We start from the raw sequence: 20,728 nt of genomic DNA on the forward strand, positions 1-20,728 counted from the left end.
AGTAATTCATTGGATTAATTTATAAAGCAAATTGGATGGACTGGTTATTTTTTTTTTCTAGAATTGGATTTTGAATCGGATCAAATTAAAGGTGTTTGGATCTATGAAAAGTTGATCAAATAATCTTAAGATGGTTGTGTGGGTTTATATGACTAACTAGTTTTTGGCTCGGGCAATGCCCCGGGTCATTATATGTATATTATAAATGAGGTTTATAACAAAAATTATATGATAAAATACAAATATAAATTAAATTAGTTACATTTGTTGTAAATAAAGTAGTCTAGTACAAATAGTATAAAAATATTTAAGTAAGATCAAAAAGATAATTTCACAAACAATGGAACAATATCGGTGTCTCGTGATACAATTCATTGACTTAAAAACGAATTTCCGGCGCCACCAAGGTGCTCAATAGTAGTTGTCGGCACGTTTCCTAAGTTTAACACACCACTTCCACACAAAGTCACTTTTGGGTGGAAGGTTTGAGTCAAGTAGCTTATGCCCATTAGAGAATGTGTATAGACTACTGTGTGGATGTATTTTTGAAGTGCAAAAATCAGAAAAAAGCTTCTTCTATTTATAGAGAAACATGAAAGAACATAGAAGAAGAATCCCAAACATCAAAGGAGTTAGGGAGGTGAATAATCACCTTAAAATCCTCTTAAATGGGGGGTTATGAGAGTTACTTATCAAGAGAATAATAGTGGTGATTAATCATCTTAAATATCCTCATAAATTGGGGGTCATAAGTTTGAACATTGATGCTAACAATTCATTATTTTTTTTAATAAATTGTAGTAATTGTATGACATGACGCCACATCATTTGCCTAGTCATGATGACACGTGGCGGACTCATGTCTTCTCATTGAGTTTTAATATATATATATATATATATATATATATATATATATATATATATATATATATATAAGGCTTCAACTTTTCATAGATCCAAACACCTTTAATTTGATCATTGCTTAGGGTTCAAAAAAGAAGCAAAAATCATTGCTTCAATTTTCACATCACTTGTGATTGGTGCTTGTAATTTCATAAACTGCTCCAACAGAAATATGCAACCATTTTTATTTGCAACACTCGATGTGAATATCTGGTGGAAACTTTGGCAAACATCAAGAACGAGCTTTCCAATATTCGGAGCAGATTTAAGAGCATCTAATAATATCTTCTCACACGATACGTAATTGTCCTCCGTTTGTGTTAGAATATATGACAATATATTCGGTTGACTTTATATACAATTACCAAACTAATTATATACAAAGTCAACCGAATATATTGTCATATATTCTAACAGTTTGCTCGATTAGGTACAATCTCAAACCCTTTGCGTTCATGTTTTGGCACAATGAATGTACATCATCAGCGCGATTCTTTGATGAGGACGAAGAATATGTTACACACGCCACTTGGGATGTACTCACTTGTTGTTCCAAACTACTGCTCCTTACTAAACAAATGAAACAGAGGAATTAAAATAAATGGACTAATCAAAGATCCCAACACTAAAAAAAGTTACACTAACACAGATTAATAATGCAAATAACAATATTAACCAAAAGTGACAGAATTGCACAATGTTTATAAGGCATACCAGCTTGCTTCTCTTTAGCATGTAACTAGCATGCACGATTATTTTAATTACCCCATATTTTCTTTTGACAAATTAATTTATTTATAGCATAAAATATAAAAATTGTTTAAAATATCTTGAACAAAATTGAAGTAACATGAAATATTTGATTAACATCATATTCTAAAAAAAATATTCTACCAATTTTACATCTTGAAAAAAAGTACTATCTCCGATTTTTTTTAGTTGCAACTTTGGAATACTTTATATCTCTCAAATAATACCTCAAAGTTGCAACTAAAAAAAACGGAGGTAGTATATATTTCCTTATAATTCCGTATTAAGTTATCAACATAAGATGGTAAATATTATTGCTTATTTATATAGTTGACAAAAACAAATATCTTTTTACAAATAATTTCCTTAAATAAACTATAGTAATTAATTAATAAAAAATAATATACTAAGACATACGCATACACCAGAAATTGACACGTGTCATTACTGGTGTGTCTTTTAGTGTATTTAAACGGACCTTTCTTATCTTAGTTAAGTCTGCAAATTTATAACAGAATTTTCCTTATTTTTGTAAAATCAAAGATTGGTTTTTTTAAGGGAAAATTGCATAATTATATATCACCGTAATATATATGTTAGGATACTTATGGTATATTTTATATTTTCTTTGTCATTATTGTATCTTTGTCATATAATTTTTCAATATACCGTAAGATTTATATAGCTATCATATAACTAATATATAAAGCTAAACTTTTAGCCAGGTCACGAGGCAACGACACTTGGTGCTTCAACTTTTCACCAAGTGTCGCGTCACGTTGGATAGATTTAAATAGACTTTATAAGATAAAAAAAATTAGTTTAGAATTCTACTTGGATAGAATTTTAGGATAAAATTATTAGTTTAGAGGTTTATTTTCGATAAAATACCAATATTTCAGATGTACAAATTGAACTATAATTTTATTCAAAAAAATTATTAGATTATAATTCTCAAAGATTATGATATAATTTTTTTTTTATATCATAATTTTTTTGGAGCGAAGGAAGTAGCTTAAAGTGTAAAACATCCATTTATAATATATACTAATTGGTTAAAATAATATACTTCACGATCTAATAGAATTTTATTACGATGTAGACCTGTTAATTAAGGTCGGGTCATGAGTTATCTCGGATTGAGTCACTTTAGGTTAAGAAACAAGAAATATTCAACCCTTGCCCAAAGTTTTGGGTTTGGGTCAACCAACGGGCTTTGAACATTTATTTTATTTAATTTATTTTTTGCTATTTTTTTAAATTTTTTTTTGAATGTATTAAATCAAACCTTTCCACCAACATTATTATTAGTCATTATTACTACATAGCAAATCGTCACAAAAGCACATCAATTCCTAACTATTTTTTTTTATAAATGATATATTCTAAAATTTGATACATAGATTAAAATTTTATATTAAAATTCAATAAACAACCCGGGTATCGCATGGGGCACAAAACTAGTTGATGTATATGTGCAAAATATTTGTTTCTTTAAATAAATTTTTATTTTTTTTAAAAAAAAATATATTAAGGACACACTAGGAGATGACACGTGTCAAGACTGGTGTGTCTTTTAATATATAGTTATTGATGATTATTGATGCTTCCAAATGCGCGATGATTTCTTTTTCTTTTTGTCATATAATTTTATATAAGTGAATTCAAATTAAGTCGAATTAGATAAATTATAGCAAAATTTTATCATCCGTTAATAAAAATAACATTTTAAAATTATTACCTAAACAAATTTAAATTACCAATTTATCAACCTTAAAATAAAAAAATACTTTAAACACCACATTTACCTCATTTATATCATTTATGTGGCTGGGTCCACTTTTGTTATTTCCCTCTATATTCTATCAATTTCTCTCTTCTTACTATTCTATCCATAATCTAGTCTACTATTTCTTTAATTAATTTCTTTATCCTCCAATATTAAATGATTGTCAAATTTTCTATCTCCCCACCATTAATGAAACCAAACCCTTAATCAACAACATTGATCAACTAAAAATAATTTCACATAACCACAAAAAACTTATAACAATATATAAACCATCAATTATATTTGACAACAATAACAGCCAAGAACCCTAAATATATAAAATACTCTCAATTTCATTGCCAAAAACCCTAATTTCAGGGGAAAAAAATAATTTAATTTCCTAGAACCCTAATTTCATTAAAAAATCAATTTAATTACAAAGAACCCTAATTTCATTTAAGAACCTTAATTAAAAATTAAAAAAATAAAAAATAAATAAAAATAATTTTATTGCCAAGAAACCTAAATTCAAAAAATTCTCAATTAATTGCCAAGAACGATGTTTGAAAATTTCACACCAATAATTTGAATTTGTGGTGTTGATAAATACAAAATTTTCTAAATTATATTATAAGTATTTAAAAATTAACAAATTACATGAAACTACATTACACACATAATTATTCATATTAATAGATTAATCATAATTTTTATCACTTTATTCATATTATATAATTTAATGATAAATAACATATTATTATTTTTTATCTTTTACCTATTTGACATAATTTTTTTTACTAAATAAGTGGGTTAATTAAACCCATTATCTTAAAATATAGATCATATACCGCCCCTTGTTTCATGTCTTATATATTGGGTCATGAATTGTGAATATGAAATATTAAAGCAATGACATTCATCAAAACCAATGTGTTTTGTAACCGGTTCAAATAAGAGGGACATCCATGTGTTCATGGCAAGCTCCGAGAACGTTTTGTTTTCTTAATAACAAAATATTCATGCATATTGATTTTTGTTTTTGTCTTATGTTATCTGGTTTTATATGGAATATGTCCTTTGTGAGATTACTAGTGGATATAATAAAAGTTGATTGACTGAACTCCAAGCGTGAAAAGGAAGTTCATCTAATATTTCCCACAAGGTGTTCAAGCAACAAGTTATACAATTCTATTGTGACGTAAACGTGTTGGAGTCGTTGCATGTTGGAATCACATAGTGTTTCCTTTGTTGCTTGAAGTAATGAAAATTTTGGTTGAGCATAAAATCTACTTGATTAGAACTATAATCTTCTAATATGATAATTTTTAGATACAAATTAAATATATTATTATCTTGTTTTAAATAAATTTTTAAAACGAATGTTATGACGGAAATTGGATCGAGTTATTGCATATATATTAAAAGGTAAGATTAATTTTGTATATATGAAATATTAAAAGTATATCAATAATAAAACTCTATACAATATTTTTATCTTAAAAAATCTATCCATAATCCACTTACTTAGAATCAAATGTGTCATAATGATACATATTTGCCGCCTACGTGGCGCGACACTTGGCTAAAAATTGGAATGTCAAGTGTAGCTTTTTCGTGGCCTAACTGCGAAACCTGCTTTATTTATTAGTGATATGATATGATAAAGGTAATAAGGTGTATTTTATTTACTTGATTAATCATCAAATTATCCTATTAACTCCTGTCAAAAAAAAAAAAAAAAAAAAATCCAATTAACTAAACTTATTTAAATTTAGGTTTAAAAAAAAAAAAGCTAACTCTACAGTGATATATTATAATGTACCATGCATGTATAATGTATTATTAAAGTATAAGTTATCTGAATAGTACTTTTTGTGTACTATTATGCATGTAGTGATACTTTTTACCATCCTACAGGTTGAACGTTTTCCTCTAAGATACTTACCAACTGTCACCTATTATACATGTAATACTACATTTTTCATCCTATATGTTTGCTAAATCAATAGTTACTATGCGCTAAGAGTTAATCTTTGGGACTTGCTACAGATTCACAAGAACTTGCACTGTGTTTATTCCATTGTTTTAAAGCAACCTTCCTATCTTTTTTCTCCTTTAACAATTCTTCAATGCGCAATAGAAAGGAATCAGGTGGAAATTTCGACTCAAGCTTACAAGTGGCAATGCAGCTAGTAAGTTCTTGAAACATGCACAATTCCATGTCAGCAACAATCTGTAAACAAAAGACCATAATTATATGATAGTTTTGTCCATGAAAATCAGAAACGCCAAACAAAAAAAGAAAAATCGCCAACTATGTTATCGGCTTAACCTAAGTGGCAATGTGGACTAATACACGTCATCATTTTTTTTGAGGCAAAAATACACGTCATCATTTATTAGGAGTTAACTAGCATTATTATTAAAAATAAATAAATAAATAAATAGATAAAACCCTTCCAAAAGTGTTTTATGGAATCCCAGCAAACCCCAAACATTACATTATCGAAGTACATATTTTATTTATTTTCACGCGATAATTTGAGTAGCAATATAATCTCATTTCTTAATTTTACTCTAAATAAAAATACAACAACTAACTATCTTATGCTGAAGTATAGTAGAGGTTTTGCAAATAGATAGATTTATTATACGAGTACTGTTTTTAAAAAGACAGGTTTATTATGTTTAGGATAAGATTTACGAGAGTATTATTTATGGTAAATTGATTTATCTTTTTTAGGGTTAGGAAAGTCGTATGTAGAGTTTTACATGGTTTAGGTTACCTTTTGTAAACTTTATATATTAGCCACATTCATCCATACATGTCAAGCAATTATATTTTTCATTACAGTAATATTTTACAAAAGGATAAAATGGCCGATGACTTTCTTGAAATGCTATTACAATGGCCGCAATCTTCATTGTCGATCTCATTAGCGGCAACCCAAGTGAAAGGCAAAGAGTCGAAATCTCTCCGTCAAAATCTCAAACAACCTTTGTCATCACCACAAAAACCTTCCTTGGAAGACTCGTTATATTGCGAGAAGTTGGAGAATACAAAACGTAAGTTGCAACAAGGGTACAAGAACTACGAAAATGGAAGAAAGAAGATATGTTTGATTAGTTTGAGTGATCTCCCTTCACAACCTACTACAAGTCGAAGAAAGCAAAACAAGTTTAAAGAAACGAGCTTAAGATATCGTAAAGAGTTAAGAGAGGTCAAGAATAATAATGGCTCGTCAAATACATGGGTGTTGAACAAACAATGTACTAGTGGTACGGTACGTCAAGATAAAGAACAAGATTATGGTACTCGGCCACCGGCAACGAATTCAAAGATCAAGATTAAGTCATTCATTAGAACAAGTGAATTGAAGAATGAAAGATATATCATCATCAAAATTAATTTCTTCTACTAGGATTGAGGTTGATGATTGGTAGAATAGTTTCTGTGGTTGAGTAGAATGTTGTTAAATTAATTTCTTTCTGTTGAACGTGATTTTGATGTTTACCCCCACCCACAAATTGTGTGTTACTCCATAATTTTTACTGCTTAATGGTGTGTTACTCCGTAAATTTTACTGCCTTTTGTATTATTATTATTATTATTATTATTATCTCAAAAACAAAAGCCATACAACCTACAATAAATTAGTGGGAACTGAGATACAATCTGGGCCCCCACTCCTCTAGCTATTGCAAATCCTACCCTAGTGAAGATATGAGCTGCAGCACGAGCCCCAATGTCTTGCGTCGTCGAGAACCTTTGAATCCGCTTCAGTAACGCAACAACCTCTTTCTCTAATTCCCCAAGCGAAGAAAAGGAGAAGGGAATGAAACCATATCCAATCGCCTGACATCGAGCTTCATACTTAACCCGCTTCCGATGAGCTGCATCAGCCACAACCCGCCCAGGAATGAAGTCAGATAGCCCTGACTGTGTCAAAGGAGAAGACCCTGTCAAATCAACACAGACATCGCGACCACGATCCCATGAATAAAGTAACACATCCGCGGGTCTGAGGGTCTCGTCGTTCCCTCCGGCCAACCCAATGTCAACCTCTTTTCTCGCTGAAATCCCAGAACGAAAGCAAACATCAACACTTTACTAAGATATGCACGCCACATAATAAGAAGTGTATTATACTTTCATTAACCATACAAAATTGTTTACATATATACTTTGTACATGCTTGGAGATAATGCAATGCATGGACAAAGTTATAAGATATTTTAAATAGGATTTTTTTTTAAAAAATTTTTTAATTTTTTTTAATTTAATTTTTTTAATTTTTATTTTTAACAAAAATAATTCTTTCTACTTTAGTAAACAATAGGAAAATTACATATTATAGAAACAAAGAAAAAATACAATTTTTTAGGTAACTTTAAGCCTCTATCAACTGTTACTACTATTTGTCATCATAACGATTACGCATCACTAAGGTTCGAAAATCTAATAGGACAACCTCAGATATATAGCTAGAATTTTAAGCAAAGAAACACCATGATTAGTGGTGTCAATTGCCTTCTTGATAATCTTGTACTTTGCTTTGAAATACGAAAACGAGTAGTGCTAGTCTACAAATAAAAAAATCTCCTGTTATATTCAATTCATAATTCTTGGTGATTAAGGCACTACTTGTACTTGGTGATTGTTCTCTATTCTAGGACGCTTTTGTAGCTGTTCTGGACTTGCTATGGAATCACAGGAGCTTGCACTTCGTTTATTATTATTCCATTGTGTTAGAGCTGAAAGGATTAACGAACGTGCTAACAAGTTTATGATTAACGACAATTAACAACAACGAAGACGGAAAACAAGCAATAAACGAGACAAGGAGAATTTACCGTGGGAAACCCGAGAACCGGGAGGAAAACCCACCAATCCACTATGGAGTAACAATTTGATGAAGAACAATGTAGATTACAAGCTTTAATTACCATTAAAGCTCCCACCCCAACTCACCCTCTCAAACACTCAAACCCTAAGTGTTTGGGTTTACATGAGGCTCTCTCTCTCTACATCTTTCCCCTCATCTTATTACTCACTTACAATGACAAATCATGAGTATATATAGTGCTAATAATCCAAGGGCTAAGATTATAAGTAACTAGCAAAGGAGAAATCAAGAGCGTAAAAACCGAGGCTCAAACACGAAAACAGAGGCCCGAGAAACCTAATGGAGCGGGCGCTCCAAGAGACAGAGCGGGCGCTCCATGGACAGGAGCGGTCGCACCATTAAACTGGAAGAATAGGCAAAACGAGCCTCGAAGGAGCGGGCGCTCCTCTATGAGGAGCGGCCGCTCCGAGTTCCCAGCTGAACAGCTCCTCGTAAAACAGCCATATCTTCCTCGTTTCTTGGCCAAATTTGGCTTATGACCAATCGTTGGAAAGCTCTTGAGACGAGATGTCACCTCCAACTTGAATCATCTCAATATCACTTTTAGATCTTGAGATATGGTCAATTGAAGTCAGCCCTTTGTCATCCACCATTGCTTAACACCAAGCAATAGCCCATAGCTTAAATTCCTAAGCTATGCACCCCTCTTTGCCTTCTTGAACCGTTATCCACACTCTCAAACCCAACAAGAGCACCCGCCTTCCTTTCTTCTTTCTTCTTTAACAATTCTTCAATGCGCGATAATAGGGGTTCAGGTGGGAATCTAGACTCAAGCTTAAATGTTGCAATGCAGCTAGTAACATCTCGAAGAATGAATAGTTCCTTGTCAATAGCTTCAATCTGTAAACAAAAGACCAAAATTAGCCTCGCTCATGCTATTCAAGCAAATGAAATAGAAATACGAAGTAATAATATGATCAGTCACATTGTTTAGGGGTAGTACCTTTGGAATAAACGCTCCAGCTTTCCGTTTCTTATTCACTTTTTTATTAGACATGTTCAAGTAATTTTCCAGCAAAGGCTCTGGCGGGAATATGTCTTCCAACTTAAAAATACAAATGCACTTGACTGCTGTAAGCAACTTCTTCTTTTGAATATAAGACTTGATAAGTCCTGTTCAATGAAAAAAAAGGGTTAATACGTGTATAAGTCTAAAGAACAACAAACGGGCACATAGATGAACAAACGTGGCTTAACTACTTAAGTAATCGTAATTGTTAACAAAGTGTGGATATCAACTAAATTAGCTTAGTAAGAGTCATTAATTAAATGTGATATACCTAGGGATCGAACCACATATACATGCACTATATGCACTTCAAAAACTACAAAATTCCTAACAAATAAGAATTACAAATTGTACATTGAGATAATGAAGATATATGCATACCTGGAATCTTATCTGAAAGTCCTAATGCACTGCATAAACTCGCTAGCTGCTCAAGCCGATAGATCTTAAGTCCACGATAAAATGAGCCAAAAAAGGTAACAAGATCATCTGCATTGAAACAATTTGCTAACTTGAACGCAGCTACTAACTGCAAAAACCCGAAATTATCTGTTGGAGTTCTGCCCTTGGCGGCCTTAAGAGTAATAGCTAAATCCCTCGCTTCCTCTTTGACATTATCCATGATTGGAGGTGATAGTTTCATTAACTGCTCCAACAGCAATATGCAACTATCTTTATAAATTGTGGTAGTATCCTTATCTGAGAAATTTTGGTGGAACGTTCGAGTGACTTCCATAACAAGTTTTCCGGGATCAGGAGCACATCTAAGAGCATCCAATATCTCTTTAGGTGATATTGTTTTCGCCTTCACCTGGTCCGTTATACAAAATCCCAAAAACAATGCATCCATTTTGTTGCAATATGAACGGATTTGATCACCACCAATACTTGATGAGCAAAAATCATGCCTCACGTTTGTCAAACTTCTGCTTCCTATACAAATCAAACGAAAAATTTCACTATTTTAGTAAAATTAAGAGCAAGTTAAAGCATAGGGGTTGTACTCAGATCATTGCATGTGATTAGTTGTCTTAGTTTAGCGAGGTTATCTTAGCTTGTTAAAGGATAGGGGTGGTACTCTTTGCTTGTGATTAAATCTCACTTTCATTATACTTCCTCCATATTATTATAGTTTGACACGAATTTTATTTTATTTAATACGTAGTATATTTTTAGAAGGCTCTAATAAGATCAACATTTCAAATTATAATTATATATAGATGACGAACATTAGGCAAAATAGAATCTATAAATATTGTTAAAAGTTAAAACATGTAAACTAAGAAAAAGAAAGGAGTTGCTCACCATGCTTCTCTTCATACTCTTGTGCTGGACAATTAGAAAGTATGTGCCGCCCATCACATTTTAATTGATCATTGAGCTTGTTCTCTTTCGACTCGATGACCTTGTTGAAATCATTAGTTTCCTCACCATCCCTTAATACCAACTCTTTAGCCTGCATTGCAAAGAATCGCTCCTCAATTTCCATTTCCTTCAATTCAATCTGTCTAGACCGCTCATCCATTAGCTTTCGAACCAACTCCATAGCTTTCGCATCCTCTAACATTCGCTTCTCTTTCACCTCTAACACTTGACAACGCTCATCAATCTCCTTCTCTTTCAACCCTAACATCTTCTCTTTAGACATTAACATTGAACTTTGCTCATTATTCTCCTTTTCCTTACGCTCGAGCGCAAAGTACAACTCATCCATACCATTCATATCCTCCTCAAACTTTACCTTTTTTTGTTCCAACACACTCTCCTTTATACTCAACTCCTTCTCTTTAGCATCCAATGCTTCGCCTCGCTCACTCATCACCTTTGCCATCAACTCCATCTCCTCAACACGGTCCTTAACCGCCCTCTTCCTCTCCTCCACCGCCTTCATCTTCTCCTTAACCCTCTCGAAACCCTCCTTACACCGTTGACCAAGTAATCTTTTCTCCAACTCCAAAGACTCGCGCAACTCTCTCACTTCCTTTTCTCTCAACCCTACACCATCGATTCTCTCACGCAACGACTTATCCTCCGAATCCAACTTCTTCTTCCATAACTCAACCTCATTTCTTAATTTACGCAACTTGTTTCTACTCATATCAATGTCCCTCTCTTTTGCCTCAACTTCCTTGACTCGCTCCTCGAGCGAGTTGTGGATCTTAGCAAAAGAACCCTGGAGTGTACGCCATTGCTCACAAAGTGAAATAGCTGAATAGGTGCGAGTTTGAAAATCAGTGAAAGTTTCGCCGAGTTTATGCATAACTAGTCTTGAAGACTTGAGGTCTTTTGAAGTTTGATAAAAAATTGTCATGGTTGATCAAACTTTAATTAGGACAGAAAATTTAAATTGAAGAACAATGATTAATATCCTAAAATTTTGTAAGGAATCCAAAGAAAGGTACTCCGTAGTAGCTATAAACAGGATTTGATTTTGGTAAAATAAAAGGAAACAACTAAAACGAGAGTTATTGGACGAATTATAATGTATCAGGATTACTCTTTTTTATAGAAAGTAATATTGTTCACCCTTTTAATTATCACCCTCCTATAATATATCCGTGTCAATACACGGATGTATTAATTTCCTAAAGGAAGTAATGTTGTTAAAATTTCTTTTAATTTCTCTAGCTGTTGAAATCTTATTATAAAATTTTAAATATCCGATTGGTATTTATTGAAGATAATATCCTCCGTGTCAAAATAATAATAATAATAATAATAATAATAATAATAATAATAATCTCCTCCTTTTTCATGCTGTCTTAATGAGATATTACATGCCTATTGATGTTTTAGACCATGTTCAATTCACCTTTAAAAAAAAATTATTCAATTAAAATGATTTTAGTTCATTGCAAATAAGTTTAGTTGAGTAAAAATAATTTAAGTTCAATAAAAATAACTTTAAAGAATAAATATAATATAGAATCAGTAAAAATAATTTCAATTCATTATAAATTATTTTAATTCAACAAAAATAAGTGAAGTGAACATGACATTTGGGGTTTGCTCTCCTTTCATTACCTTCCACTTCTAAATCCCTACTTTTTTAAAAGTGTGTGTAATTCTTATGAATAGTGTTGAGATTATTATACCCTTAAAAATATTTATTTGCGTATTTATCCCTTTTAAAAGTATGATCACACTTTATGAATAGTGTTGAGATGATTATGTTCCTAAAATGTGTATTTATATATTTGCCCGCATTGATGTAAACTGTTTTTTTTTTTTTTAACTCTAAAAAATAGTGTGTGAACATTTATACCTAATTAGTAATAATTAGATTAATTTATAAATTAATCCAATTATATAAAAATATTCACAATTAATTTATAAATTAACCCTCTATCAACATGCTACCTCAAAACATTGTTTTATAAGTTACCACTTGTAACAATATTCACAATTTGATACTAGATCTTTCTATAAGCACAATTAATATGGAAGACTATTCAATGGCTACAATAAAAATGTAGCCATTGTAATTGTTTTCAATCTCAACCATTAAAATTTTAAGGATAAATCCTATTCATTTATTTATTTGACTAATGAAATATTTGACTGAATATTAAAATCGTTTTAAAACCACTTGTTTTTAAACTACTTGTTTTTATAAAAAAAAAAAAATTAAAAAAAAATTCCTCTTTTTGTCGCCAAATCAAGTAGTTTTGCTTCCTCTACCAAGCACATCTCTCAATCTCCATTAATGGTACATCAACATACTACCATTGTTAAATTTGTATAATCATCAAGAATCAAAATATAGATTTTCTATCCTTAACTCCGTATTATCTTTTCCACAAAAATAAATATAACCCAACACTATTGTCATACGAAATACATCCTACGAAAATCGAGTTTCAAACGAATCAATGGAAGAAAGGATACGAAAACAAACTTTAAGATCGACTTTTTTAAAAGTGATATCCATTATCATCATTAATTTAATTTCAAATAAAACTATTTATTTTTTATTGTATACAAATATATCATTTTAATAATTATGTAGTCAAATTTTATGAATGGTCAAGATTTAATACCAAATTTTAAAGGTCCAGATTGAAAGATTACAATGGCTACAATTTTATTGTGGCCATTGCAAAACTGTCCCAATTAATATATTACTCCGTAGAATAGATTATCATGGCAATCTATAAATACAAATTGAAAAAGTAAAAGAGTAATAATATTGGTCAGCAAATTAATTAATACTCATGCATCTTACAGAAACTAGTTCAATATATATAATTAGCTCACTGTAGTCAAATCAGGTCCTTGTTGCTCTTGTAGTGTGGATTAATATAATAGAAAATTAATTAATCATCGCCAAAATCACTCAGAAACATTGGAAGCATTAACATAATAAACAAAGTAATTAGAGTTAATAAAATTAAGCAGATACTCAAACTCCACAAAGAAGTAGATATTAACGCATGCACAGGTGAATAGTTTAAGAAAAAGAGCAGATCAAATCTAACACTTAATGACAACTTCAAAGAGTTATAAACTACTAAGCACAAATAATTTACCACATCATAAACCATGTATCCTTTAATTTACCAGATCGTGCATAGTTTCCCTCAACTTCTGCATCTCCTGCTTAGCGTCTTCATCGAAAATTAACAGCTCGTCGATATCACACAGCCTCACATTTCTATTCAATAAAGACGATACCACTTCACGCAGATTACCTTTAACTTTAGCTTTAGCCCCAGCAGAGGAAGATGATGAAAGGCGATGAGCACATACTGAACAAATCTTCCCATTTTTTCCAAATGCAACAATAGTAGGAATATAACCATTAAAGAATCTGCGGAAAAAGTCTGAACTTTTATCAGCGCTTTTTGTATGCCAATTTAATTCAAGTGTATTATCACGATCCTCCGGGCCGTTTAGTTTAGCTCTCTGGAAACAGTTCCTAAAACTTTCTTCATTACTAAAGGAAACCGGGATAGCCCATACATCTTTACACTTGGTGAAATGTTCGAGTGCACCATAGACATCAGTATTGACAGACCGTGGCCAGTCAAAATAAAACAGAGCCTTGTTCCCATCTTTACACATGGTGAAATGTTCGAGTGCACCATACCCCTGTATTTGAAGATAGTTGATGAAATTCTCTAGCGTGACCTGTTTTAGTTCTTCCACAGTTTTCTGGACAACACAGTCGAAAGTGAAGGGGTATGCATACATACCATAAATCTGCATAAGTTCTGCTCCTCGAGGATCTGCACACAGACCATTGGGTCCCACAATGACCACCCTATCCTCCTTGTCGAAGAAATGGGTGAGCATGATAGTTGCAGTGTTGTTAAAGGGTGCAACCTACCAAGAAATGTTCCGCTTTGCTAATGCTCTGCTGATATACTCAGGGTACAACCGCAGATCATGGTTACGATCAAAAGGATTATAAACCACAATGATCTCCAACTCATCCTTGTTACTTTGCCTACTTGCTTCCATAATATCACCGAGCAAGGGGAGTAAACGCCCCTCGTCGTAGAGGTACAACCCGACAAACTTGGATTTGAGCTCCGAAACAGGTATTTTAACCTCAGAGAAGGCCCCATTTCCTAGTAAAATCTTCCTGAAGACAAAATCAGTGGTTTTGCAGCACAAAAGTTCCTCAAGGGAGGATGGTTTGGTTAGCTTCATCCAAGCATCCGCTATAATTGGGGCATACCTCCTTCTAGGATGAGGATGATTCACAAGCTCAAACTTCCTAGAAAGAAAAGGAAATGGGGTGGGATCTGATCCATACAAAGGAACAAACTCGAAAGTGGAATTGCCAAAAAGAGCTTCGCATAGCAGCAAAATACCGTTAGGGTCTACAAGAATGATTTTGTTCATAGCCCTCCCACTCCCACTGAGAGAGAGAGACTCGCATATAAGGTGATGGCGAGTCTGAGCATGAAACGGAACAGTAAGGCAAGAAGAAGGAAAGGCATCAAAGAATTGATTGAAAGCAGACTCATCATAAGTCCAGCCACGTCTCATCCTGGGCACAATTACCATCTCAAAATCACCATTCAACTTAGAGTACATCTCATAACATGCAAGAGCAGCTTGCCAAACATAGGATTTCCAACAAACAGGCAAGAAGCAGCAGAAAACCATGATGTATTTACCCTTAAAAGTGTAGCAAATATTTTATGACCATTTTTACAAATAAGGTAATCTTTGTTTGGGCGAGGGAACAAGAGAGATTCGATATTAACATACTTGCCGAGATAAATGTAATTGTCAGTATTAGACTGAAAACTAGTGTGTTGAGATTCATCTAAAATAAATTATTCCAATTTATTTCTAACAAGTCTAACATGTAAAATTTTCAAGTAATGCAACATCATTAGTGGTGCCATCTAGTTCTTTCAATATATCGAGTTCCTGCACAGGGTCACTACTCAAAGGAACCCTAGGATCATTAGGAAACAAGTAAAGCTTCAATGTGTCAACATCCATATTAAGTACCTTCAACTCCGGAATTCTCTTATTCATTACCTTCTTCTTCAATTGTATTTTCTTTTTTTCAAATCCAAGCTTCCAAGGCATCAACACCTTCTTCTTCTTCCTAATTTTCTTCGCGATCATCAAATCCATAGTTAATTGGCTACAAAATTCACAATATAAACAATCAATTCAATTGTGTATGTCCACAGTTAATCGACTACAAATATCACCCATCAATTCAATTCGTATCCATAGTTAATAGGCTAAAAAACAATTCATTATATAAATCATCAATTCAATTAGTATCCATAACTACAGAATGCATTGTATAACCATCAATTCCATTTGTATCCATAATCAGCAACAAAACTCATTATATAACCCAGCAATTCAAGTCAATTCAATTCAATTCATATCCATACTTAATCAGCATTGTATGAACCATCAATTCAATTCGTATCCATATTTAATCAGCTACATAATTCTTTATATAAACCATCAATTCAATTTATATTCTCTTGCTACATAATAAATAAATAAGAAAATTAAACAAATTGAGACCAAAACCCTTACCACTGTCGTAAATTCTTATCCAAAAACTGATTGAAAGGGAGCTTCTTATCTTCGCAGCGGCTAGGGTTTTTTTTTTTTTTTTTTTTTTTTTTTTTTTTTTTTTTTTAACTTGTATAATATAATATGGGAACGAGTGTGAGGAAATTGATTTTGGCACACCCTTAACTGATTATGGCACATCCCTATGTAATAAGAGCATAGAAAAATGTGCTCTCATATAGGGATATGCCAAAATCAATTAAGGGTATGCCAAAATTATTTTCCCGATTATGAGTGTGTGACTAATATTGTGCTTTAAAACAGAAGCGAAAAGATTGCTGTTAGGAAGAAGAAAAAAAAAAGTACCCCTGTTTTATATTTTACGGAGTAACAAACAATTTATCGCAAGTTTCTAAATTTCATGAAATCAACTTATTGCACTTAAAAATACGAAGGGATTGGAGTAGATATAGAGTAAATGTACGTACATTACATCATACATCTAAGTTTGTATATCTAATCTGCCTTTGATCATGTTAGCTTGTACAACTACAACTCAGGCCATCAAATTTCGACGGCTGTTCAAACCATGGGTAATTTTTAAAATACCGACGGTTTAACCTGGCCATTGGTAAACACATGTTTTCTAGTAGTGTTAAGGTGGTTATGTTGTACATTTGGCTCGTAGCATGAGTTACATTCATGTCCAAATGAATGTGGCATAACAATAGGAGCTACTGAGCATCCTGGACTCGAGGCCGCTTTTGTAGCTGTTGTTCTACGGATGTGCAGGAGCTTGCACTACGCTTCTTCCTGGGATTTACAGTAGCATGCCTCATTTTTCTCTTCTCCTCCAATCTCCTAACGCGTGATACAAGAGAATCGGATTGGAAATTCAACTCAAGGTTAAAAGTTGCAACGCATTTAATAACATCTTGGAGAGTGTCTAATTCCGTGGCTTCAGCTTGGTTCTGCAAAAATAATAAACCAAAAGTAGGTGAGAATTTGCTCATGTATTTTATTCCAAGCCATAAACATAAGGTGCCAAAATTAGAAACTAAGCATAAAAACAGAACCTATATAAACAAGAATAGTGTAATATGCTACCAATTTTTGTTAAAATCATAAACCGGTGTACCATGTACAAATCCGTAATGCACATTACTTGTATTTGTATCAATATATAGTCCAAAATCATAAAGTCGCATCATGTTGTTAAGAACTTAAGGTTGTATATGTTGTGTCTCTTCATTTTTTTGGAATAATAGGAAAATGAAAGAATTACGCTATAAAAATCTACATTAGTACCTTTGATTTCGAAGTTCCAGTTTTGCATTTCTCATTTACACAATCTTTCACAGAATCCAGGTGAGCAATGGCACCGGCGGAAATTTATTTTCCAGCTTAAAAACACAAATGTACGTCACTGCTGTAAAATACTTCTTTTTTTCAATCAGACCTTTGATAAGACCTGCTTGATGTAAATTGAAACATTACAAATGCAACTAGTTAGCATAAGAGTATGTTCGGAATTGAAAAACAACTAGCACTATTAATGTAGAAGAGCAATTTAGTAGTTCACAATGAATTTACAGTATGTAGTATGGACTATCAACACTTTACGATCGATCTGATAATTACATTGAATTTATACCACCTCTGCTTTTAATATTTGTAACACACCTTATTGTCACGTTATATTAGAAAGTGATTACAGAATGTAAACAGACAACAAATAATAGATTTAAACATGTTAAATCATCATAACCAAACTCTATCTTCTTATTAATTGTAAAATTATTTTGATTAATTTTTAATTTTTTTAGTCTATCTGATCCAATAGTACATAGCAAATCTTGTTAGGAGATGGCATGGATGTATAGACATACCTGGAATTTTCGTGAAAGCCCCAATGAATGGCACAAATGATATTGTTGCTCCAGCCGATAAACATGAGCTGGTCTGCTATAAAAGATACTTAAAGAGTGACAGTAGCTCATCTGCACTGTATAGACTGGCTAACCTGAACGCAGCCAAGAATTGTAAAAACCCGAAATTATCTAAATGAGTGTTAAGCCTCTTCAGTTTAGGGTTCAAAAAAGAAGCAAAACTTGTTGCTTCAACTTTCACATCACTTGTGATGGGTGCTTTCAATTTCATAAACTGCTCCAATAGAAATACGCAACCATTTTTATTTGCAACAATTTGACTCTTCGTTGGGAATATCTGGTGGAAACTTTGGCAAACATCAAGAACAAGCTTTCCAATGTTCGGAGCAGAGTTAAGAGCATCTAATATTATCTTCCCACAAGATACATAGTTGTCATCCGTTTGCTCGATTAGGTACAATCTCAAACCATACACGTCCATGTTTTGGCACAACGAATGGATATCAGCGCGATTATTTGATGAGGACGAAGAATATGTTACACACGCTACTTTGGAGGTACTCACTTGTTGCTCCAAATTGCTGCTCCTTACTAAACAAATTAAATGCAACAGAGTAATTAAACTAAATGGACTGGTTAATTAATTGAAGTTCCTAACAGTACATCTAACACAAATTAAAGATGCAAATAACAATATTGACCAAAAGAGACAAAAAATTGCACAATAATGTTTAAAAGGAACAGATAGATTTATACAAATAAAACCAATTTTGTGACTCTAACCATCTATTCCTAGCAACTAGCAAGCCATTCAATTCAAATAAAACCAATTTTGCGACTCTAACCATCTATTCCTAGCAACTAGCAAGCCATTAACATTGCAAATAAAAATATTGAGAAAAAGTGATAAAGAATTGCACAATGAATATTACACATAAAACCAATTTTGCTACTCTAACCACCTAACAGGCCATTCAATTTGAATACTGTAAGGCTTACCAGTTTCCTTCTCTTTAGCCTGCATTGCTTCTAATTGCGCAATGATCTCTTTTTCTTTTAGTTCGATCTGTTTGCAAAGCAAATCAAGTGCCTTCTCTTTCAAGTCAATAATAACTTCACGCTCTTGAATTCGCTTCTCTTTAACCTCTAACACTTGACTACGTTCATTAATTTCCTTTTCTTTCAGCTCAAATCCCTTGAATTGCTCTTCCACTTTATCCTCTCTCAACCGTAACAACTTCTCTTTAGACATTAACATTAAACTTTCCTCATTATTCTCCCTTTCCTTTCATTGAACCGCGAAAAGTAACTCATCCATTTCTTTCTCATTCGATTCCAACTCTTTCTTGTCCTCCTCCAACTTCACCACATTGTGTTTCAATTTCAACACAAGCTCCTTCGATTTCAATTCCTTCTCTTTCGCATCCAATGCCTCGCCTTGTTCGCTCACCACCTTCTCCCTCTCCTCTACCGCCTTACACCGTTCACCTAGAAACCTCTTCTCCAACTCCAAAGACTCGAGCCACTCTTTCAAATCGTTGATTCTCTCACGCAACGACTTCTCCAAATCCAACTTCTCCTACCTTTGTCTCAATAAGAGATGTGTATCTTAATACTTATACTCCATTTATAATCAAACTACTTATACTTAATTGCTCTTTATAGTAGCTGCAATTTTATATAACTTTTGCTTAGATTGTGGCCTTGCCCTTTTATATGCACTTTTACCAAAGAAAGACAGGGAACATAAGACAATTAGGTAGTTATGAAGACAATTAGTTAGTTATGAAGAAGCTTCTAGCAGAAGCTAGTTAGTTATGAGCCTAACAAACTCATAACTAACTTATTGCCACATCAGCAATATATCACTGTAGTGGTTATAATTTCTTGTAAACAAGATTGGCGTTGTTGGTACAAATGGTGGATAAAAAGGAAACAACGAGATTTACTCGTATGATTTTATTAAATAATACAAAAAAGGAATTATATATAGGAAATTTTGACATTTGCTACCAGCGAAAGCACCTTACTTCATATTTACTACCGGTTGAATTTTTTTTTTTTTATTTTACTACCATCCAAATTCCAAAATTTTAGATATCACTATCCTACCTTATGCCGTTACTATTTCCGTTAGTGGGGCCCAACCACCTCACTACCACCTTTCCAACCATTGTTGTATCTTCAACCACCCTTATTGCCACCATCGAACCTCCATTTCCCATCAATGCGGGCGCAAAAACGATTCTCCGGTGCCGGCGACCCCACACATCCCTTTCCCCATCAACAACAACAAAACAATAACAGCAGCAAGTGCGGCAGCCGCGAACTCCACCAGCAGCCCACCTCCTTCCCAAACGCCACCAACATCATTCATTCATCCTCTGTGACCCTCTTCACCTCCATTTCTTCCGGGGGTCCAAAAAAACTAAAAAAAAAAATTAAAATTACAGAGTTTGAGGTTAATGAGATTGTTGAGAATGTATGTAATTTGAAG

This window comes from Chenopodium album, chromosome 13 (genome assembly GCF_948465745.1).
Source record: "Chenopodium album chromosome 13, dcCheAlbu1.1, whole genome shotgun sequence".
Taxonomy (NCBI): Eukaryota; Viridiplantae; Streptophyta; class Magnoliopsida; order Caryophyllales; family Amaranthaceae; genus Chenopodium; species Chenopodium album.